The sequence below is a fragment of the Sapajus apella genome, unplaced genomic scaffold (genome assembly GCF_009761245.1).
Source record: "Sapajus apella isolate SASKATOON/1434 unplaced genomic scaffold, GSC_monkey_1.0 scaffold7, whole genome shotgun sequence".
Lineage (NCBI taxonomy): Eukaryota > Metazoa > Chordata > Mammalia > Primates > Cebidae > Sapajus > Sapajus apella.
This window is the reverse complement of record NW_022436947.1, coordinates 8,101,559-8,126,986: the sequence shown is the minus strand read 5'-3', so window position 1 is coordinate 8,126,986 and position 25,428 is coordinate 8,101,559. Positions and strand designations below refer to the sequence as shown.

Sequence of the window (25,428 nt, the reverse complement as noted above, 5' to 3'; positions counted from 1 at the left end):
ATAAACTCTGAATAAGCATCTTCATTTTCTTCCAAGATTTCTGTTAATATCACATCATCTCTTTCTTTCCTGATGGCTCATATTAATGCAGGCAGTGCTAAAACATTTTGTTTCTTTTGTCTTTTATGACAATCTGAGTTTTGAAACTTTGCTTCTATTCTGAGTCTAGTAGTTTTTATTCAAAAATAGAACTCTGAGGCAGCAGCATCAGGTAATGGAAAGCGTGTGGGCTTTTGAGACAAAAACCTGGATTTGGATTCTTGCTGCTCCCCTCACTGGCTTTATTGAGTTACTTATATGCTGCCAGTCACACTGTCCTGTTTGTGAAATACGGGTTAGTTCTGCTATTGTGAGGATTCGATAGGACAACCTAAGAGAAATGCCTGCCATGGTCCCTTACTCAGAATAAATGTTCAACAAAGTACAGTTCTCCTTTCTATACAGTGCTGTTTCTCATGCTTTTTAATTAGATATTTTACTCCCTCTGTTCGCCCCTCCCTCCCTCCTCTTTTTCCTCTTCTCTCTCTGTTTACAGCCCCAAAGTCCTAGTAATTCTTATGAGATCACACGTATCCATTTTAAAGTTTACTTTGACCATGCTCTGATCATACAAATAGTATGTTTCCAGCCAGCCTTCTTCAGCAAAATATTACTGGTAGCAATTTTTATCATACAGCTTCTTCCAGTCATACCCATTGTCTCCCACATTATCTATTTTATCTGCTCTGTTTCCTTCTTTCTTGTCAATCCGTTTTAAAGGTCTCCTTATCTAGTTGACAAGCTTCCTTTATCCTGGCTGTAGGAGTAGGTTTGGTTTTGAAAAACAGGGACTCAACATAACAGTGATATAACAAGATAGAATTTTATTTCCCAGATAAAAGTCTGGGAGTCAAGTGCTGGTATAGGGACTTTGATCTACAAAGTCCTCAACGACCCAGGCAGGCTCTTTCTATCTTAATGCCTCACCACATGTGTGCTCCATTCCTAAGGTCTCCTCCTGGTCCAAGGTGGATACTTGAACTCTTACTGTTCTACCTACATATTAGCCAGCAGGGAGTAGACAGGGGCAGAAGTGAGACATATCCTCTTTGGACGTTGCCCATGCTGACTTCATCTTACATTTGATTGGCCAGAACTGTATTACATGAATATGTCTAGATACAGGAAAGTCTCAGAAATGTGTCTTGTTTCAGTTATCCCCATGCCTAAAAGAAGGAGAGAATTGCTATTTGGGGGCAACCGGCAGTGTCTGCCTTGTTGGTATATATGAGATGTGCTGTATCTTTAGCCAAGGTTTCAGGAAATCAGATCCTTTAATTTCACACTATTTATACATCTTGATTTTTTTTTTTGAGACAGAGTCTCACTCTCTTGCCCAAACTGGAATTCAGTGGTGTGATCTCTGCTCACTGCAACCTCTGCCTCCTGTGCTCAAGTGATTCTTGTGCCTCTGCCTCCCAAGTAGCTGGGATTACAGGGGTCCACCACCGTGCCTGGCTAATTTTATTGCATTTTTAGTACAGTTGGGGTTTCACCATATTGGCCAACCTGGTCTTGAACTCCTGATCTCAAGTGATGCTCTTGCTTTGGCCTCCCAAAGTGCTGGGATTACAGGCATGAACCACCGCACCTAGCCCTAATTTCACACTATTTATATAGCTATCTATTGTTGTCCCATACTTTATCTTTCTATGTCCACACTATCTATAGAAATAGAATACCACTTGTACTCTATTTTGTTCATTTTCTTGCCAAGAGAAGTGTTTCTTCTGGTCGGATTCTTTGTTTTCTTACGAACCACCCACCATGGTCAGTGACTGTAGTCTTAGCAGACAAATCTAGCAGAATGCCATATTGAATTTTTTTCCCTACATTCCTCTGAAAGTAGTCCAACATAGATTTTACTGTTGTTTTAACCCAGAATAATGGTAGTATAACACTCTTCTGTTTATATATATCAAAGCATTTCTGGAAATATGTTCTATTTTTGAAATATATTAGAGCGCAAGTGTAATCATGAAAGAACATCTAACAAAACTACTGAAGATGGGGCTGTAAAACATTTCACATGTTGATCACAATAGTACATAGTTTTGGTTCATTTTTTTTTTCTTTTATAAATAAATATTCCCTTTCTTTAGTAGGAACAACTACAAGAGTTTTCCCTGTTTCTTTTCTTCATATACTTCCTTGTTACTGACAGGTATCTGAGGCTGTAAGAGTATTCTTATTTTAAAAGATGAGGCAATTGAGTTCAGAGGTTGGCTAACTTGTCCAAGACCCTATAACAGATAAGCAGCAGATCCCTGAATCAAACCCAGACCATTTGAATTCAGATTTACCTCCTTTTTCACTCTGGTACAAGAACTGGAAAATAAGAGCGTTCTTTTGCATATTATAGACTGAATTCTCAAAATTCTTTATTGCTACTCTTTCGGAATGGATGGGTCATTTTTCATGGGAGAACCTTCATCTCTACCATATTGTTCAGCTGCTATAGAATTGTTTCCCTTTATTTGCTGTGAAATGATTTTCCTCTCATTCATGGCTTGACAAACACCTCCCTTCTGGTTCTTAAAAATCTTTTACTCTTAGACCTTTTCCCCTTTCTCTGATGATTGAATTCATAATATTTTTTAACAGTTGTATATATGCCCTCAAGGAACCTTAAGTCTCTTCAGGGACACATAATATATGTATGAAAAAGGACTGGTAGGAAAGGAGTGGTAGCTCGTGCCTGTAGTCTCAGTACTGTGGGAGGCTGAGGCTGGAGGATCACTTGAGGCTGGGAGTTGCCTGGGCAACAAAGTAAGACCTTTGTTTCTACAAAAAATAAAAAAATAAAAACTCAGCCAGGTGAGGTGGCATGTGCCTTTACCCCTATATACTTGGGAGGTTGAATCATTTGAGTCCAGGAGTTAGAGGCTGCAGAAGGAAGGAAGGAAGGAAGGAAGGGAAGGAAGGAAAGGAAGGTACGTTATACTTGTCTCTGAAATTGCTGTTTTTTTTTTTTTTTTTTTTTCTTCTTAGTCTTCTTTAGAAGGGAGGGAGGGAGGAAGCAAGGAAGGAAAGGAAGGGAGGAAGGAAGAAAGGAATTACACTTGTCTCTGTGAAATTGCTGTGGTTGCTTTTTCTTAGTCTTCTTTATCCAGAAGGGAGGAAGGGAGAAAGGAAATTTCACTTGTGTCTGTGAAATTGCTGCTTTTTTTTTTTCTTAGTCTTCTTTATCCAGTACATTTTTAATATCAACTCCTGCTGATCTGTCATCCTTTATTCTGGAAATGTTTACTCAAATGTCTGTCTTTATCTTTTATCCAGGTACCTTGTACCTATGGTATGCTTAAGCCTCTGCTCTACCTCATTACTTGCAGAAAAAACAATTTGATACTTAGACACATACATGTATATCTTATGATTACGGAGAGTGAGACAGAAGGCAATGGTAGAATGTCCTGCCCTCCCTGGGAATGGACAGAGCAGCATTCTTCATTCCCTCCTACTTAAGCACTGAGATGCTTTGATTCAGTGTGAGACTTTTTTTTTTTCTTGTATTGTCTTTATTTTATTTTATTATTTTATTGTCTGACAAAAATAGCCATCTCTCTTGTATCTCTTTTTGCCCTTAACCTTTTTTGCTGGGCTGTATTTTTTTCCTATTGCAGAACTCCCAATGTCTGAACCTTATATTGAACTCAAATTATGAACTCTGAAGTGAACTTCCTTTGGCAAGAATGATTTAACAGAGTTCTAGATCTCAGTTACATTCTATTCCATGTTGATTTAAGTAAAGACAGGCTAAGTCTGTTAATCAAGAATAGGAAAGTCTGTTTGTCCCAGATATGTATTCTCTCCAAAAGCTAACTATAAAGTCAGTGTAGTAGCTTGGATGATTTAATAAGTTGGTGGGCTTATTTTTTCCTTTTTTTGTGTGACTTAGCAGTTTTTAAGTATAGGAAAGGAAATTATATTATGGTTTTATAAAAATGAAACCTGTTTCAAGATCCCATCATTGATGTGCCCTGAATTTTTCAGTTGGTCTTTGCAAAGGAGATCATTGCTCTGTGAAGTTTATGAGTCCCTAGACCTGGGAATTTCTAACATTATCTTACTAAGGAAATGTATAGGTGCTCTCCCAGAAGATTCTGAGGAGGCATGCCCTAGGGGCACATCTGCTGTTGAGGTCATGAGTTCACTGTAGGTAATCTCACAGAATCCCTTCTTGCTTGATGATTTTTTGATAATTCTATAATTCAGGTATGGAAAAAAAAAAAAAAAAGAAAAGAAAATCACCACCAGCGACCTCTCAAACCTGGGAGGAACAGTTAGCTATTTCCTGGTAGTAGTTTTGAGTGCTTTAGAAGGAAGGCACTAGATAAACATAAGGCATTTTTTGTTATTACTATTGCCATTACTTGTTATCATTTATGTAGCACCTGCTTCTCTAATGCAATTGCTTACAGGAGCTGCAATTTTACTCCTGATGGCTACTTTTTGTCATTATGTAATCTGTGGTAAACCACATACCATCTAAATGTTGCCATTGGATTTCTTTTTTCTTCAAACTCCAGCCCTGGAATTCTGTTGCTGTCCTATTTGTCAATGAACCACTAATAGAAATTTCTTAGGAACATATGGTACTAGATGCCCAGGAAAAGAAAATATGTTAAAAACCAGTGTAACTCCCAACTGATTACCCCATCATAGTTCTTATTACTTCAGAAAACTATTAAAAGAACATTAATAAGTTTTCCATGCATGGCTTCATTTTTATAACCAATTGCTAAATTGCTAAGTTGCCTTTTTATTCACTTTCAAATTTACAAACAAGTTCCAAGTCTGTGCTTTCATTTACTAATGCAAAGCTCATTGCATATATATATGTAAGTGTGTGTTTCCCGGTAAATTGTTATTCTTTCCTTATTCAAAATCTTTGGGTGTCTTACTCTGGAGATTCCTGCCAGCAGTTATCAATTTGCATGTTATAGGACAATGTATTGACCTGATAGACTTTGCCAGTTTTACTTGTGAAGCTAATAGCTTCCCATTATAAAGTAAAGAAAGGCTTTGTTACATAGATACATTTATTAATTCTCTATTTACTGCTCAAAAAACTAAAAAGTATTTTGTTTTGAAATTTGGACTCTTGACGTTTGGAGTATTTTTACATAATGAATCGAAGCACTCCTTGCTAGCTATTTCCCCTTTTTGACATTATTAACAATTTTGTTTTTTAATTCTAGGAAAAGGAAAGGTTTTACAGTAAGATAGGCAATAATGATGAAAACCGTGGCATATCCTCTGAATATTTATGTCTACATGAAATAATTTTTGAGACAGAATATGTTTTTGAGGTATTTGTAATATAGTGTCCTTAGGTTTAATTAAGAAATTATAGTCATTATTTACCTTTTTTCTTATTGAAAATGATTCTCCATATTTTTTCAAACACTTTGAGAAATTGCACATTGTACAGGAAATATGAGTTAGGTGTGCTGTCTCTGAGAACCTATGCTGAGATGGCCATCAGATTAATTTTTCATGTTTGAGTATTGGTCACTGTTACCTATCCATTCTGTGACACTGGTTAGAAGCTCCCTGATAGCTCTAGAAAATGTTGACTATAAACACTTGGGAATAATGATGCATGATTTCTCATTAAATAGTTGCCTCATAAATAGCTGCTTTTAGGCATGAATCATCCACCAAGGTGTATTTGCTTTTATTTTATTTTATTAGTTTATGTCATATTATTTTATGTTATGTGATTGAGAGACTATGTTAACTTCTCTTCCCGTGTTCACAAGGGGTGTGGTTTCAAAGGCAAGAACTTCCCAGCGCCATGCCTCTATCCACCTCCCCATACAGGAATCTGAAGTTCTTGGTCTAGCTCTCCGGTGGGCTAGGTAAAATTCCAGGTGAGCTTCCTTTGTTCAGAAAGCCTGCAAAAGCCCTGGAAGGAGGGGCTCTGTTGTGGGCCAAAGCAACCAATCTAGAATCAGAGTCGAAAATCAATCACTCCAGAGGAAGTCTGAAAGAACTCCTTTCATTGGACAAGAACATGAATGTGGTGGGAATAACTTCAAAGGTAAAACTCCACCTTACCTGTGCGGATTTCCCTCTCTGTGATCCCCTCCCACCACAGTGTGGGAGAGTTCTCTCTATTTCTCTTTCTCCCTCTGCCTAACAAATCACTCTCTGCAAAACTCTTTGGGTCCAATATTTACTTGACCCGTAACTCCATCACAGTGTCAGGGCCTCTTCCACATTCCTGGGGCCAGGGAGCCCAAAAACCAAGGGCACAACAAATGAGATGGGGGAGCTGAACCCCGTCCTGTCCTGCGACCCAGTTACATTATTTTTTTTGAGATAGCATCTCACTGTGTTGTTCAGGATGGAGTGCAGTGGTGCAATCTTGGCTTACTGCAGCCTCAACTCCTGGGGACAAGTGATCCTCCCATCTCAGCCTCACAAGTAGCTGTGAGACTGCAGGTGGATGCCACCATGCCTGGCTAATTTTTTTTCTTTTTTTTTTCTTTTTGTAGACGTGTCGGTCTCGCAATGTTGCCTAGAGTAGTCTTGAAATCCTGGGCTCAAGTATATTTGCATATTAAAGGAAAATTATTAGTGGATGATAGCCTTTATTTGGTGAATAAATAAGCGGAATGATAGATTAAAAAATTCTAGGTAATATTGGGACTCATTTTTTGGGAAAGAAGTTTTGCCCAGGCACTGTATCCTGTGTCATGTGAATGAGGGGTAGGTGACCAGTGAGGAATTCCAGCAGAGGCTGAAGTCCCATTTGTGGTGGTTATGCTCTTTTGCTTTCTGGCAGGTTCAAGCTTCCAGAATTCTTGTTAGGAATCTTTTTTTTAGGATACAGTATAAATACATTTTAAAGACTTATTTTAAAAGTTATTTTGAAGTAATGTATGTACAGGCCAAGATTCTTGTCCTTCTGAAAGTTCACTGAAAATTCAGTTGGCAAAATGCAGATTAATGGAGAACAGGCAGACAAATTTCATCGTGTGTGTGTGTGTGCGTGTGCACGTGCCTTCTAAGTATAAAAAAATCATGTAGAATTATGATTGGACAAAAAAGTATGGTCTTAATTCTCATAGGAGGAGTCGGGAAACCCAGCAAGGCCTGTCTGTTTAGATTCTTCTTGGCCTCTCAGAGCATGCATGACTTCCTCCTGGGTGTGGGGCAGGACCCTTTCTGGAATTGTGTGTGGGGGCATCTTATGACCTATAGTAAAACAAAATTGGTCAGATAATTTCCTTTTGGCCAGTTTTTACAGAGAAATGTGGAGAGAAAGTTGTTGTGATATTCTTAGGTTTTATGGTGACCTTGGGGAAAAGGGGTACTGGTCTCTGTGACTAGCCTTGGGCAAGAGGGACTCTAGTTTCTGTGGGTAGCCTCAGGGGAGAGAGGGACTGAGGAGGGAAGGTGAAGATCAGAGAAAACCTTCAGCCTCTGAGGCTGCTCCTGAAGCCTTCATTTTGGGGGTATTGTCTTCTGAGCCACAATATATGTCACTTGGAGAGTGCCCACTTAGAGGTGTTCAGAAAATGATTTGAAATGGTTTGAAACTGATCTAATAAATGGCATTTAATTCTGTGTTTGATGGTCAGTACCATTTTAGTTTTTCTTTTATATATTCAGAAAAATTGGAATTTTATTTTTTAAAATTGTTGGATTCAGAATAAAAACTTAAGAGTTATAAATATTAATAGTATTAAGTGTTTTATACTAGAAATATGCTAATTGAGTACCCTAAGATGACCACAGCTATGAAAAGAATGTTTTGCGTATTTTCAGTTACACCGCAAACATAACAGCTTGAATATATTGAGAAACTGGAGATTTTTAGATTTGTCCTTGAACTCTTAATTGGCTTTGCAGTTTGTTTTCTGGATAGTGTGGTAAAGGATTTATTACCCTTTGGTATTGATTTTAAAAGGTAATGAGAGATTTAAAAAAATTCTTGCAAAATATACTTTGTGTATAAATTGAGTGTCCTGACATAATCTCAGTAGCCTAAGATTTTCCCCTAAGGCAAAATTTTAGGTTTCTAGTCAATATTTATTTGAGCTAACTGAAGCATCTTGATATAATTTAATTAATTCTGTTTATTTCACCCAAGCTCTTATCAGTTGATATTCCCTAGTGTTGAGTCTCAGAGGAGTATTTTTATATTTTCATCTGTATGGCTACACTGTGGCCATTTTTCCCCCTCATTTTACCTGGTCCCTTAATTCCATTTCTCCGGAGTTGCTGCTCCCTTGAACAGCCTCATCCATCCTTCATACAATAAGCTTTCATATATTTAATAACTATTATTAGGTTAGCCTTATGCTTGTCTTTTCTTCAGCCACAATAATCCCAGTTCCTTTAAGCTTTATTTTTATACCGCTTTTATCCAGCCTTTAATATTTTAGTGGCTTCTTCTGGATCTTCTTTAGAAAAGAGTAGCATGAGATTATAAAACGAACCAACTGCTAGAAGTGTACTTGTCACTTATCCTCTCTAGCAGTCAAATTCTTTGAGATCCTCAAACTGAAGCATCCATGGGAACATTTCTTATTCGTTCAAATATGGCCATAAAAATCGACTTTGCAATCATATTGAGTCATCTTGACAGTGCTGTGAGTGACAGAAACTAATCTTATCTGCTGGCTAGCATTTTAAAAATGATAAATGGACCCTCAGTCTTTAGTTTGCCTGTAAATGAAATTAGGTTTATCTTATTTCTCCCAGAAATAGCATTACTTAGAAAATTTTGAATTATATCTTTCTGAACAAAGTTAAATGGCCAAGGCTAGGGGCTACATTTAGATTATTATTATATACATATATTTTTTGCCTGTCTTTTATCAGCAAATAATGTTGTATTGGGAAAATTCAGGCATTAAGAAATCAGCACATATTTCCTAAACAGAACAAAGATTCCTCACCATCTATACTTGCAGCCTAACTGAGAAATACATGTTCAAATTAAATTTTACTGAATATTTGTTCTTTGAATTTTTTTCAGATCTAAAATTTTCAAATCTTATCACAGCATGTTTAGGACTAATGTCTTCATTGTTTTATCTGTCTTCCTTTTAGTTGCTTAATCATTTAAAGATCAAATTAAATTGAAATCTAGTATAATTCCTGCTGGTAAAGTGACTTTTATAGTAACTTCTGCCATTTGTTTGTTTTCTCAGTAGGAAACGGATTTACCTTATTTCTACATGTGTTTCTCATATCTTTATTTTGAAATTGTCTTTTCTTTGTCAGTCAGGATCTAGGACTTGAGAACCCATTTGTATCAACTCCTGTAAGAAACTAAGTTAGGTCACCTAACAGTGCCTAATTCCTTTTTCTTCTGCATTTTAACTTAAATTTTAGAACTCCAATTCTGTCTCCTTTTTTTTTTCTTTCTTCTATTCTTGTTCTCTAAGACCATGTTAGTAAGTTTGTTAGATGATATTTTGTCAAATGTGATTTGTAACCAAATCAAAGGATTTTGATTTGCAAAAGCAATAACTTTTTTATGTTCTGTTTCTAAAGCAAGAGGACATTGCTGTGCAGGGTTGATTTTTTGAAAAACCATGTTGTCTTTCACTTGTGGGTTTCTTTTTTTTTTTTTTTTTTTTTTTTTTTTTTTTTTGTTTGTTTGTTTGTTTTTCCTTGTCGGTGTGTTTCAGGGCTCTTTGCATCTTGCATATGAAATAATATGAAAAGAAGGTTTGAATGAATGGGAGGATAATGCTTCACCTTTTGGTTCAATTATTTTGTTTTTAAATTTCATTTCACTTTGGGCCTTTAAAAGCACGCGTGTGTGTGTGTGTGTGTGTGTGTGTGTGTGTGTACATATGTATGTGTGTATATATGTATGTGTTTAGTATCTGGAAATTTGTGAGGGATGAAAAGGTTACTTCAGCAATTCTCTTGTCTATGTGATACTGTTTCACTGCCAAATACTCATAAATGAGATATTCTTTTTCCTCCCCACTTTAGGTTCAAGACTCTTGCATTATAGAAGAAAAAAGTATAGCAATGCCTCATTTGTTAGTATCATTAAGAAACGAAGTGTCTATCAAAAGTTAATTTTCCAGATAACTAAATCCTACCTCTGGGAATCACAATAGTGTCTCGATTTTTAGATGTTGAACAAGTAATAAATTTCACTGAACCTCAGTTTCTTCTTTTCTAAAGATAGACATATAAAATCTATTTTAATGATTTGTTCTGAGGATTAAATATGTATAAAATGTCCAGAATCACAAAAAAACTTAGTATTTTTAGGTATCAAAAAAACTGGATACCTTATAGTCGATTAATAAATACTAGGTTTTTTCCCTTTTCCCATTAAATGTTATATCTTAATTTAAATGGTTTTTATTATTTCTTCATATTCTCATAATCATAAAATCATTCAGATTTTACATTCAGATTTAAAATAAATCTCCCTTTCTATATTTATTATGGATTTTCCAGTTCACATTCTCTTTATCATTCACTTGAGCCATTTTTAATATTAAAAAGTCTTAAAAGCAGTTCCAGTTTGACTGCTATTCCAATAGTTGAACTCTGTCTGCATCCTTTCTTCAAGTTATTTTCCAGTCCGTATCCATTGCTTAAATGTAGTGGCCCTAGTTTGACCCTGTATAACCACAAAGAATGTCAGATCTCAGTCTCATGCCACTCCCTTCCAATACATGAGGTTGGTTGGCATGTTCTCACTGAGCCTCCCCTTTTCCAAATGAAAATCCCTGATAACCAATTTATATTTTTGGCTTTCCAGTGCCTTGACATTTGAATTGCTATTTCCTGCTATTTCAGTTGATTTAACTTGCTCTTGGATTGGAATGGATTCTGTAGTCTAGATATGGTTTAACCAATCCAGAGGAGACTGAGGTGATTACTTCTAGAGACTTCTATTAATGTAGCCTCATATCACTCTAGGTATGTTTTATAGCCAGTCACTTTGTTGATTCATAATAACTTTTAAGAATTCTTTTTGGGTACTGTTTTAAAACTATATCTGTCTACTATTTTTTAAGATCAGATTTATTAAGATATAGTTTACATGGAGCAAAATTTCACCTCTTTTATAATAGCTGGAACACTTTTTTTTTTTTTTTTTTTTGAGATGGAGTCTCCCTTTGTTACCCAGGTTGAAGTGCAGAGGCACGATCTTAGTTCACTGCAGCCTCTGCCTACTGGGCTCAAGTGATTCTTTTGCCTCAGCCTCCTGAGTAGCTGAGATTACAGGCATGTGCCACCACACCCAGCTAATTTTTGTATTTTTTGTTTGAGATGAGGCTTACCATGTTGGCCAGGCTAGTCTTGAACTCCTGACCTCAAAGGATCTGCTTGCCTCAGCCTCCCAAAGTGCTGGGATTGCAAGAGTGAGCCACTGCACCCTGCGTTAGCTGAAAAACTTGAAGATTTTTGACAGATGTATACAGTCATGTAACTATCACCACAATTGAGATATAGATCATTTCCTCCTTTTTCAAAAGTTACCTAGTGTCCCTTAGCAGTGAGTCCATTTCCCTACCCCCAGTCTCTGATGGCCTGATTCCTGTCCATATAAGTTCATATTTTGTAGATATGATTCTATTCTTATATGGTTAGCTTCTCTGCTCTGTTATAAAACTTCATTTATTTAAATTTTTTACATCTTAGTTTGGATACATAGCTCTAGACTGTCATGACATTTTAAAATCCTAATTCTGTTTTATTTTCTCCCATATCTCATAACACACATAAATCTGATATGCATTTTAGCTGATCTTCCATGTTATTGGGGATAAAAGGCCAACCAAAGATAAGAGGTTGGCCTTTTATCCCCAGTAACATGGAGGGAAAAACCCACAAAAATTCCTTATTTGATACTAGACAGCATTCTCTAAGGTGATATTTATTCATTAATCATTCTCTTTTGATGTTGTACTTTAATCCACTAAATGTTACTATTGTTCAGTTTACACTTATACAGGCATACGATGGAGATATTCCAGGTTTAGTTCCAGACTACCAAAATAAAGTGAAAATCACAATATAGAAAGTCACATGAATTTTTTAGTTCCTCAATGCATGTAAAAGTTATGTTTACACTATATTGTAGTCTGTAAAGTGTGGGAAAACATTATGTCTGAAAAACAAAGTATGGGTCTTAATTTAAAACTTACTTCATTGATTTAGAAAAAAACTGATGCTCATCTGAGCCTTCAGCAAGTTGTAATCTTTTTTTCTGGTGGAGGGTCTTGCCTTGATGTTGATGGCTGCTAACTGATTGGGATGGTGGTTGTTGAATGTTGGGGTAGTTGTGCCAATTTCTGGAAATAAGGTAACAATGAAGCTTGCCCTATGGATTGATTCTTCCTTTTATGAAAATTTTTTCTGTAGCATGCAGTACTGTTTGATAGTATTTTACTCCCTATAGAGCATCTTTCAAAATTGGAGTCAATCCTCTCAAATGCTGCCACTGTCTTATCAATTAAGTTTATATAATTCTAAATCCTTTGTTGTCATTTCAACAGTGTCCACAGCATCTTCACCAAGAGTTGATTATATCTCAAGAAATCACTCTCTTTGATCGACTAGAAGAAATCCTTGTTCATTCAAATTTTATCATGAGCTTGTAGCAATTTCATCTTTAGGCTTCACTTCTAATTCCCTTCCTATTTCTACCACATTTGCAGTTACTTCGTCCGCGGGAGTCTTGAACCCCTCCAAATCATCAACGAGGTTTGGAACCAGCTTCCAAACTCCCATTAACATTGATATTTTGATCTCTTTTCATAAACCACAAATGTTTATAATGGTTTGTATCTGGTGAATCCTTTCCAAAAGAGTTTCAATTTACTTAACTCAGATCCATTAGAAGAATCACTATCTATAGCAGCCATAGCCTTATGAAATGTGTTTTTTAAATAATAGGACTTAAAAGTCCAAATGACTCCTTGATCCACGGGCTGCAGAACAGGTGCTGTATTAGCATACATGAAAACAACCTCCCTGTTTTTATGTCAAAAGTGTTGACATTTCAGTAGTGTTCACAGCATCTTTACCAGAGTAGATTCCATCTCAAGACACCACTTTCTTTGCTCAACTGTAAGAACTCTTTGTCCATTTAAATTTTATCATGAGATTGCAGCGTTTTTGTCCATCTTTTGGCCCCACTTCTATTTATGAAGAACAAGCAGAGTAGATTTAGCATAATTCTTAACAGCTCTAGGATTTTTAGAATGGTAAATGAGCATTAGCTTCAACTTTAAGTCACCAGCTGCATTAACCTCTAACAAGAGAATCAGGCCTGTCCTTTGAAGCCTTGAAGCTGGACATTGACTTCTCTCTAGCTCTGAAAAGTTGTAGATGGCACCTTCTTTCAGTAGAAGGCTGTTTCATCTACACTGAAAATCTGTGTAGTGTAGCCGCCTTCATCAATGGTCTTGGCCAGATCTTCTGAATCACTTGCTGCAGCCTCTACATTGGCACTTGCTGCTTCACCTTGCACTTTTATGTTATAGAGATGGCTTCTTTCCTTAAATCTAATGAACCAACCACTTACAGCTTCAAATTTTTCTTCTGCAGCTTGCTTACCTCTCTTAGCCTTCATAGAATTTGAAGAGAGTTAGAGCCTTGTTCTGGATTAGGCTTTCGCTTAAGGGAATGTTTTGGTTGGTTTGATCCTCTATCCAGACCACTAAAACTTGCCCCTTATCAGAAAGGCGGCTGTTTCACTTTCTTAGCCTTTTTTCTTGGTTCCCTAGAGTAGCACTTGTAATTTCCTTCAGTAATTTTTATTTTTATTCACAATGTGGCTATTTGGTGCAAGAGGCCTGTCTATGCTTTCTACATGCCTTCCTCACTAAGCTTAATTATTTTTAGCTTTTCATTAGTTAATTAATTAATATATTTTCTTGCGACAGAGTCTTGCTTTATTACCAAGGCTGGAGTGCAGTGGGGTGATCTTGGCCCACTGCAGCCTCTGCCTCCCAGGTTCAAGTGATTCTCATGCCTCAACCTCCCTAGTAGTATGGATTACAGGCATGCATCACATTTTGTATTTTTAGTAGAGACGGGCTTCATTGTGTTGGCTAGGCTGATATCGCACTGCTGGCCTTAAGTGATCCGCCTGCCTTGGCCTCCGAAAATGCTCGGATTATAGGCATGAGCAACCACGCCTGGGCTGTAGCTTTTAATTTAAAGTGAGAAACGTGTGACTTTTCCTTTCACTTGAACACTTAGAGGCCATTGTAGGGTTATTAATTGGTATAATTTCAAAATTGTTGTGTTTTGTGAATTGGGAAGCTGGAGGCGTGGGAGAGAGGTGAGGGAATGGCCCGTGAGTGCTTGTCAGAATGCACGCACATGCATTGATGAAGTTTGCAGTCTTGTATGTTACCATCAAAGATCACCATGACGGCTATAATAATAATGAAAAAGTTAGAAATGTTGTAAGAGTTATCAAAATGTGACATAGAGCCACAAAGTAAACATAGGCTGTTGGAAAAATGGCACCTATAAACTTTCTGGGTACAGAGTTGCCACAAACCTTCAATTTGTAAAAAAAATGCAATAAAGGAAAGCACACTTTTAAAAACGTGCCGGTACATGTATTTTGACCGAGGACAGCAAAAGAAATCTTGGCAGATGTCATGTTGAAATCTGGAGCATGACTTTAAGCCTAGATTTCCATTACATAAAAGTCTGGTAACCTTTTCTGCCTACTGATATGACTTTGAAATTATCATCTGGCACACTGTTTATTGAAATTCACATCTTTCTCTGACATTTTTAATTTTGAAATATATGTGTCTGATACTTTCCATAAGTTTAAGTTGTACAAAACCAGGGGATTGTGTTTCTCAATTGACTATTTCTTATGAATCAAAACTTGTCTAAAGAATATTTTTACATTTGAATTGAAGCCATGCTTTTTGTTACAAAGCCCTGGTTGCCTTCATTAGGTATTAAACAGCCCTACACTGGCAGGGAGAAGTGTTATGTAGCAAATAATTTATATTTACTGAGACCCCTGAGGGCAGGTACCATGTCTCCCCTGTGTACTAAGGTGACCCCAGAATCAAGTACAATGCCAGACACATAGTAGGTACTCTGAAATCAGAATCCCTAACTCTAGCCTAAACTTCTTTCATAACTGAATGTACGATATTCTGTTGCATTTAATATCAGGCCCTGTTTAGACTTGCTTTATTATACATTTATGGCCATTACTCACAATAACAGAGTTATTCTTCCTGCAGGAATTTAAATAATATTTTCCTGAAAAGTGTAACTTAAGTTTGAGACTATAAAATCTGTATCTCAGAGCAAATCTTGCATTTAATGACATCTAGCTTTTGCTCAAAAGTAATGGCCTGACTGTGCTTTATTACCACCAATAGTATTATAAGTGTAAGGCTTTTTACTCTTTGTTTATCACTCATTTTTATGAATTTCAGAAAATAAAAGACAAGCACCCAACCTTAACCAAGATGCAGTTGTAAGAGTACTGTCCAGAGTTCCCTAACCTCACAAATGAGGGCATGTTCCTAGCTTCCACTTTAGAAGCTGTGATGGCCTTCTTGATATGTTGACATTGCTGGACTACCATCCCAGTTTTTTAGCAAGCACTAATTTAAGTGTTGTTGCAATGGTATTTTATAGATATGATTAAAGTCCATAATCAGTTGACTTCATATATGGGACATTCTACTAGATGCTCTAGATGGGACTGATTCAGTCAGCAAAAGTTCTTACAAGAAGAGTTGTAGCTTCCTGAAGAAGACATTTCATTTGTGGACAGCATCTTCAGCTAATTTCCCAGACTGAGACCTCACCTTCCTGATTGTCTGTCCTAATGATTTTGTACTTGCCTAGGTAGCTCCCACACTATTCTAAGTCAATACCCTGTAGTGTATTTCTTTTTCTTTTCTTTTTTTTTTTGAGACGGAATTTCACTTTTGTTACCCAGACTGGAGTGCAATGGTGCAATCTCGGCTCACCGCAACCTCTGCCTCCTGGGTTCAAGTGGTTCTCCTGCCTCAACCTCCCGAGTAGCTGGGACTACAGATGTGTGCCACCATGCCCAGCTAATTTTTGTATTTTTAGTAGAGACGTGGTTTCACTATGTTGACCAGGATGGTCTCGATCTCTTGACCTCGTGATCCACCCGCCTCGGCCTCCCAAAGTGCTCGGATTATAGGCATGAGCCACCGCGCCTGGCCTTATATTTCTTAATGTATATCTCCATTGGTTCTCCTCCTCTACTTGAACCCTGACTGATATATTATGACATCAGAATGGTGGCCTCTGATAATTTTATAAGAAGTAGTGTGATGCTAAGCATGATTCCTAATTAATCATCCTATTCCTATATTACATATCAGAAAGACCCTTGTTGCATGATAGATTCTTGATCTAAACATACTTTTCAGTTGCACAGCTGCCACAAACCGTACTATTGTATACTTGCTGATTTGTCATCTGATTTTTTTTTTTTTCTATGTTTTTCTTTCTAGGGATAGTTTCATTATGTTATTTTTCTGGTCTAGAGTACAGGGAAATAATATTTCCGATAATTTTAGTTGTTTCAAAATTGCTCTCTCTTTTGGAAGGAGAAATGTTAACTGCCGTGCTTTTTACTATAGTCAGTAGTTAAGTGTATAACATGTTAGCTCAGAGATTAAAATGTGAATGTTCTAGAGCATGAGTACGGAGAGTTGATACAAAGGGGGATGTCAGTTGCTCCAAAGTTAAATTGGAGGATTCTGTCACATGCTGATAGAGTGCCAAAGCATATGGATCTCCATATGGTGCTGCTTTGGGGGTTTATACCACCTGTAATCTAGCTGATTTTCATTCATTTAAATTTGTCCAAGAGGTAAGCAAACTAAATAAGGAAATGAAAATAATATGCCTGTGTTAAAATGCCAAAATTTGGGGATGAGTTAGTGTTATTACAGTGATTACCAAGAAAAAAAAAAGATTCATTAAAGGAGTGCATTAGTAATATAGCAGTAGTTCTTCTCTCACCTCATTAGCAGCAGGGAACAGTGTATCCATTTCTGACTTGTGGAGTGGAGAGAGAAATTAATTTTTTTATTTTATTGAGTCTTCATGAGAAGATGGTGTTAGATCATTTTGGACATTTTAAAAAGTAATAATAGTAATGAATATAAATATGTTTTCATGGTTCAGGAATAATGATATTGTGAATGGCACTTGGCATTTTGATTGAATATAAAAAGTAATAAAACTGGTTGCATTCTGACTGCATCATATTGCAGTTGCTTTATATCATTAAGAACCTTTGATTTCAGAAACAGAAAAATAAAACATGGCTCAATTGAACCATGGTATTCAGACCTCGTAAAAATGCTTCTCTAAGCTTGAGGCAGAGTTATTGGTTAATGTGTCAGCTAGCATTGTTTTACATTGCATCTTAAATATTTTAGCCTCTCTTCAAAGCAGCTGTTTTAATAGACAGGGCAGGAATCATTGAAGATGTCTTTGTGTTACTGCTGTCATGTAAAAACCAAAAGGTACTACTTGTTTATAGTCTAGCAGACATTTGAGATTTTTAACTGCAGGTGTTTTATTAATATCCAACATGTAAGGAAAATTGAGCCATAATTATTGATATTTGAAATTACTTCAAAAGCCAGATATGTTAGGCATTACCTTTTTTCAACCATAGCCACCTCTAGGGAGAGATGGCAAATTGGACTGTTTCTGTAGACTCTGTTTGCTGAAACTCAATGGTGACTTAGCGTGGGGGTAATGGGGAGGGATAGTTTCCTTAACTAGTGATAGAAATGATTATACATATATGATCAGCACAGTCAGCCTACATGGAAGTATCTGCCACTGTATTCATAGCATCTGGCACAGTATCTGGTACAAAATACATAACACCATATTTTCCTGATAACAAATCATATTTTTTCACACTTAAATATTTGTCAATAAGGTGCATCTTACCCATTAATGTGTGTATTTACTGTTGTTTTTGGCCTCCTCTTTAATTTTTATTAAATATTTGAATAAAATGTGTTTGGTAAACTAATAAATAAAGGAAGGAGTTGAACTTATCTTTTTAAGGTCTGATCCATGTGCTTTTGGTATAATTGAATGATCATTGATCAGGATAGCAGTGAGCTATCCTTGCCACTTCCTGGTGGGTGTGTAACACTGGGCAAGTTACAATATCTCAGGCACTGACTGATTCTTTATTGATAAGGTAGGGGTAGTATTATATATCCCACTTATAGGATGATTATGAGAATCAAATAAGATAATGGATATGAAGTGTTTTATGAAGTGTGATATACATATAAAGGGTATTACTAATCACAATGTGCCTGTAATTTACATCTTTTTTTTTAAATTCTGCCTGCCCCAGCTAATTCAGGCCTTTTGCTATCTCACACTTAGATTATGCCACCTTCTGCTAAATCAATTCCCTGTCTCTTGCTTTTATAGAATGTGTTCAGTAGTCCTGAAATAATGTTCTAAATATGTTACTTTCCTTTTCAAGGCTTTTTGCTGTGCCACCTGTCTACTCTTCTAGCCTTTATCTTCTTATACTCATTCCTCCCATTTCATCCCCTGAACTGCTTGCTAATCCTGAGTTCTTTATACCTGCCACCTACATGCCTGCACATGAGCTGTTATTTCTACCTAGAATCCTTTCTCCCTTCTAACCTGATAGTGGTTCTACTCAACAAAATCTGATTTGTCTCTCAAGGCTCATCTCAGATATGACTTTGTCTCTCAGTTTTTTTCTCCATTGCCAGACCCAATTTTTCTTTTACAGAAATGGAAGGAATGGGGGACAGCAGGCAAGGTAGAGAAAGTATTACCCAATTTGATTTTCTGTTGTTCCCGACATAGTGAGAGGTGATCCTAGGTTTTATTTCGCTGTCGGAGAATTTAAAATTGTGGTAGGTTTTTATCACTCATGTAGCATGTCACCAGTTTCTCCTTCCTTCACCCATGTCTATTCTTTGGTGTTTACATTTGTACTTCCAACTGAGAAGGGGATTTAATGTAGGTCTATAAGCATTCTTATTTTATGTAATATAGGTAATAAATTTTTAAATAAATTGTGTAATGTAAATTCCATAGGAAATACAGTGTTTAGAGGAATGAAGAGGTGAGCTATATAGAAAGCGAATAAACAGTTTTTACGTTGAAAAACCCCCAGTTTATCTGTTATGTAGATTCCTTTATATCAGCTTTTCTTAAGTCATACTTTATCTCAGTTGGATCTTTAGGAAAATAGTAACTTTACAGCCCAGGCCTATTCCCACGAATATTAAAACCTTCATAGACTGTACTACTGTAGATTGATGAAATGTTCTATTTTATCTCTCAGTAATTTAAAACTATTCTGTAGAAATCATTCTTAATATTGAGTATCAAAACTCTTATAAATGTCAACAGAACAGCCATATATATCTAAATTCTAAGTTCCTGACCTCTTTACATTAAAAATAGAATTGATGTCATACATTTTCTCAATTTAAAAATAAATCGAGATCTGGAAGAGTTATTTATTGCTCGGCTGTCCAACCTTCATGTAGTGCTAGGGCAGTATCCCTACCTATCTGCCTGATCTGTGTTTCAAAATGCTGCTAAATTGATGTGTTTTCTTTGACAAAATCACCATGAATCAGAATGCCAATGACAGGGCCCCCTTGAGTTTTAGGTTTTGTGGCCATTGTCATTTCCTCCTCATTATTTGAAACCTATCCTTTCCTAGGCCTACTGGTTCAGGCACCCTGTAGCCTCCTGCACACATCATTTTTTATCTGTGGAACCCCACCTGACCTTTTAGAGTTTATCTTCCACTTCCTATCCCAGTACCTCCTTATATGTAACAATTAGCATATTGTATTATAATTTTGTATTTATACATTTATCTCTCCAACTAGAATGTGAGATACTTATGGGCAAAGGATTATGATTTATTAATTTTCTGTAATTCCATGCCTTGTGCATTACATGTAGTAAATGTTGTGGAATCAAAAGATAGATTAACAATTGTAAGATTCCTTATCTTGTAGTTTCCCTTAGGTATAGCAGTATGTCATGATTTCTATGGATAGAAAATATTGGGGAAAGCAGTGGATTAGAAATGACTGGAAAATTGAATGTAGCCTGTAATTCCTCTTGAGATGTGGATTAATTCCTGTAACAGAGAATGGCCTGGGCAAGTTATTTATCTAAATAACAATGAACAAATATTGAGTCCCCCTCAACCCAAGGGACTGTGGTAGACTTGAGTATTCTTTATATAGAGCAAGGCATCTAAATAGACTGGTAAACTAGTAATATTAAAATGCCTTTATTCTTGGCTGGTCACTGAGCGTGTAATGGTTAAATAGATGGTAATATGTTAGTGTTAACTATTTTCACAGGTAGGATATTTCACGTTTCAACCTCAACGATTACTTATAACTTTATTCTTGTTAGCTATATTTTTTTCTTTACAATAATAAGTTCTTGAGTAATATGCAGATGTTCCATTTTTATTTCTTTAATAAAATTGAAAGTCATTTAAGTGATTCATCTAAGAACCTAGGTTTATATTCAGAAGCCATAGGGTCATTTCAAAGACACACAGAGAGAAAGAGCACAGATTTTATAATCAAATTGTGTGGGTTTAAATTTTGGCTTTGCCACTCTAGCTGTATGATTTTTAGAAATATTTACTTTAGCATCTTTTTGCTATTTTGGCATCTATAAAATAATGGCAGAAGTGGTACTAACCTCATGCTGGGGTAATTCTGAGGATTAAATGAGATAATGCCCGTAAGATTCTTAACCATGATTGTTGGGTATTATAACATATGCTCAATAGACAACTATTTTCAAAATAAAAATTCCAGTTTGGCATACTCCTACATAGCACGCAAAATGCAATTTTGAATTTTTATACCTTTTTTTGCGTAAGGTAGTTCTGCTTTTCTGAGAGGACTGGCCAGATACATTAGGTTGTTTCTGATAGAACTAGGACGTGTACATCACTGAGAAAATTATAACCACTTGACGTGATTTTTCATAAACATCATTTGACCTGTCAGTTGTTGCCCATAGTGAAGTTGTTGCAGTGCAGCTTGGTACCTGCACTTTTTAACTTGTCACTAGCTGTGTTCTTCATTGATTGCTGTAACTTTAATGAAATCTAGTCTTGCTGAATCACTGAACCTGTTCTCTCCTAGAAGGCTCTTTGTTGGGACCTGACAGATCCCCTCTCCAGAGCCTTCAGACGTCCTGGCTCTCTAATTCTTCTCCATAACGAGTTTTGTGCTGCATGATAAAATATTCATGTTAGAATAGGTTCTAAACTAATTATCGTAGCCAGCAGTTGCCACTGCAGTCATTTGCTGTTAGCTTGGCTCAAGTTAATGGCTTATATTACAGTACAAATAGTCCCTTCTGGCTGTTTCCTGTTGCTGATTCTTATCCTAAATGGAATTTCCATACATATCTAGAGTTAATTCTTCTTCTTTTGAAAGCAGATTTTTTTTGCCCTGCTTTTTTTCCGTCTCATTAAGATTAGCTTATTTTAGTGTCCAGTTCCTTTTATTTCTTATCCATCTTCAAAGCCTATGTCCCTGCCAAATTCATAACTCCTACACTGTCTGAAAGGAAATAGTAAAGCACCAACTTTAATAAAATATACCATGTCAGATTTTGGAAGAAACAAAAATGGGGTACCACTGTAAGGATGGGATCTAATTTCAGTACGTACGATAAGCATTTCTGCTTAGTTGCTGGAGACCTACAAAGGGAGTGTTATGATAGGAATTAACCACTTTGGGAAGAATTATGGGGCTGGACGTGAGGGAGATAAGGCACTAATGGAATATTTTTCTGTGGGTGTTGCTGGAAATGATGGATGACTTGCTGAAGGAGTGGGAGAGTTCAGTGTCATATAAGAGGACTGAGGACTTGATCTTTGGGAAATCTGTACTTTGATGTAGGAGTGAAAAGAGCTGGAGCCCAGCTAACAAGGAGACCTTCCTAATACCCAAGGATGGGATTAGGGTCTGGGGAGCCTTCTTAAACCCTTTCTGCTTCCCTCTCTTTTAGTGAGTGAGTGAGTGGATGTGAAAGGATAAGTCAGAGAAAGAGAGGAAATGTTACTAGGCAGTTAGAGGATGGACTTCCTTTAGAAATTCTAAGTGCCTCTCACTTCAGCGTCATTGTGGTCACTGAGCTGTTCAGAAAAGAGCAGCTAACCTAAAGTGCTTAACTGGAATGTTGGACCAGGGAGACAGGTACTCTTTTCTTTAACTAGCTATTATAGCTTCTGTTCAACCTTTTTCAGAAAGTTGTACTCATTAAACGCTTAAACACCACCTGGTTTGTCCTCCCTCCAACCACTTTCCCTGTGTTCCCACCTTCCCCCTCAAATAAATCAAACATAAAAGGTTTGGGTTGCATTTCTTTCACACGCTAAACTCTGTATTTCAGTTTTATTTTGTATTTAATTGACATATAATAATTGTTAAGTTGCGTATTGATTCTCTCTGTCAGTTAAATGGTATATGCCATATGCATTCTGTTAATGGCCTAGGGATTTCATGGGCCCAAGATTAGTGCTTTGATTTTGAAATCAAAATGTTCAGTTTCTCATGAACTTAAAAAAAAATTACTTTATTTTGAATAGAGTCATTAGGTTCATAGCGTTAGGGCTCGTCAGAATGTTGGAATACAGATTTGTGGTATATAAAACATACATGATTTTTATGGCACTCTGAATAGTAAAAATCTTTCTGATACTAACTGCACAAATCCAACATTTTATTCTCTCTTGTACTTAAAACAGCACAAATGGCCGGGTGCGGTGGCTCATGCCTGTAATCCCAGCACTTCAGGAGGTCTAGGTGGGCAGATCACTTGAGGTCAGGAGTTCGAGACCAGCCTGACCAACATGGTGAAACCCTATCTCCACTAAAAATAGAAAAATTAGCCAGGCGTAGTGGCAGGCGCCTGTAATGTCAGCTACTCAGGATGCTGAGGCAAGAGAATCATGTGAACCCAGAAGGTGGAGGTTGCAGTGAGCCAAGGTTGTGCCACTGCACTCCAGCCTGTGCAAAAGAGCAAGACTCTCCCTCAAAACCAAAACAAAACAGCACAAATACGGGAAATCAGTATGATAAGTGTTTTCCCCTCATGCATTGTTTCTGACCTGTGTCTTACGTTCGTTAATTCATCTGCATATTATTCCTTGATCAAAGAAACATGCCTATTAAAACACCCACGATGAAATGATTTCTGAAAGGAAAGGTTAGCTGGCATTTTGGTTCTTTTTTTTTTTTTTTTTTTTTAAACAACAGCACTTTTTGCCCGGTATCCTGTGAAATATGTAAGAGATTAATCTAATAAAGCATCAGAATTATGGCTTCTTGGAATTCAACTATAACTTGGAATTTAATGAGTTACATATTTTGCTTGATATTCATTCTGTATGTGTAACACCACAATAATCGATTTCTTTAATTAAATGCACAAATAATAGTTCATGAAGTACCTGAGGCACAAGGGAGAGGGGTGTGTTAAACATTGACTAATTTAATGAGAAACATGTGTTATAATCTACTCCTTCCTTTAGTGTAGAACAATAATTTTGGAAATTACAAACAAGTGTTTTATAGTCTTCAAATATTTATTTATTTATTTTAATTTTAAGGATATAGATTTTATTTTTCTTTTGTTAGTTTTTTCCCATAGGCTGTGACCGCTCACTGGAAGGATATGAGATAGATATAAACTGTTCCATGGAATCCTGATCATCTAAGATATCAGAGTTAACACTTTAAATCATTTAATATACTTTTATTTGCTCAGAAGAGAAATGCTACTGATGACTGTCTTCAAGAGAAGCCTCAGGGGCAGAGGGAGAAAATCCCGTGCTCCCTGTCCTCCAGGGTAATCATATGACCAACTATAGTAGCCTTATAGGAGGAGAAATTCTTGGTAATATACCAGGGTTACATAAAATGCTTTTCAGGTTTATGATTTTAAGCAGTTAAATCAAATACTCTGAACTTTGAACTTTCACTTTGGTTCGCATTTGCTGTTTGTTTCTATCTTTCCAAATTACCTGTTCTCAATCCCTTTACCATATTTCTATACTTCTTATTGATTTGTATATGTTTGTATATATTACGGGTATCCTTTCCCAAGTGTGGCAAATTATTTTCTTCCAATTTGTGGCTTATATTTTAAACTTTTATAGCATCTATTATTATGTAAATGCATAATGTTTATGTCATGAATTTTTTTCTTCTTTTTTTACAACTTCTTTGTTTTTAAATTTTCTTTGGTTGTGCTTCCTCTACACTAATAGTGAAAACACACACTTTTTTTTCTAGACTTCATTGTTCAATTTTTCTGTGTTACATCTAGGTCTTTAATCCATATAGAATTTATTTCTGTGTAAGATATTGATTTAATTTTTTCTGATGTAAAATAAGTGTCTCAGCATGGTCGGTTGTTCAGTTCTGTCAATTCTGAATGATTTGAAAAGTGTACTGTTTTTCCCAATTCCAAATGTGTAATTAGAATTTCTTGATTTCAGGTGTAAAAGACTCAGCTTAGTGATCATAAACAAAGTTGGGTAATTACTAAGGAGAATAGGCTTTGCCTCCGGACCGCAGAGTAGGTGGCTGTGCTTTGGGAACAACTATTTACAGGAACTCAAATACTATCAGGTTTCATTCTCTTTCTTTTTTCCTTTGTCTTTATTCTCATTTCTTCTCTTTTTCATGTATTGACTTCATTCTTCTTTCTCAGTGCATACTTTTTCTGAATGGTTCCTGGGTGTTTCATCTACTCGGAAAACCGCTCTCAGATTTGGGTCAGCTGCCCTTCACTGTGTCCTGGAAATGAAGTCATTAAGAACATAGCCAGCCCTGACCAAAACCATGTGGATGAAAGGCTAATTCTTCTTTAGGCAGATTAGGTATCTAGATCTTATTCTGGACTCTCTAGAAGTTATATCTGTTTATCCATGCCTATTTCAGTTCAGTGCTGTGTCAATTACTGTAGTTTTATGTTTGGCTTAGAAAACTGTAGGGCAAGTACTCTTTTTTTTTTTTTTTTTTTTTTTTTTTCTTTCAAAAATATTATTGGCTGGTATTTATTCTTAATGAAATTTAGAATCAGCATGTCAAGTTCCATTACACATCCCATGTTTTTTGATGGGAATATATTGAATTAAGCTTTCTAAGTGGAAATTTGCCTTCTTATTTTGAGATTTTTTTTTTTTTTTTTGAGACAGTCTCCGTCTGTTGCCTAGGCTATGGAGTGCAGTGGCGCCATCTCGGCTCACTGTAATCGCTACCTCCTGGGTTCAGGTGATTCTTGTGCTTCAGCCACTTGAGTAATTGGGATTAAAGGTGTGAGCCA

General features: G+C 36.4%; 1 protein-coding gene across 2 annotated transcripts in view; it reads left to right on the top strand.

The window, feature by feature from the left end:
• EXOC4 (exocyst complex component 4) overlaps positions 1–25,428 on the top strand; it is an 805,456-nt gene that overhangs the window by 279,527 nt on the left and 500,501 nt on the right. The window lies entirely within an intron of this gene.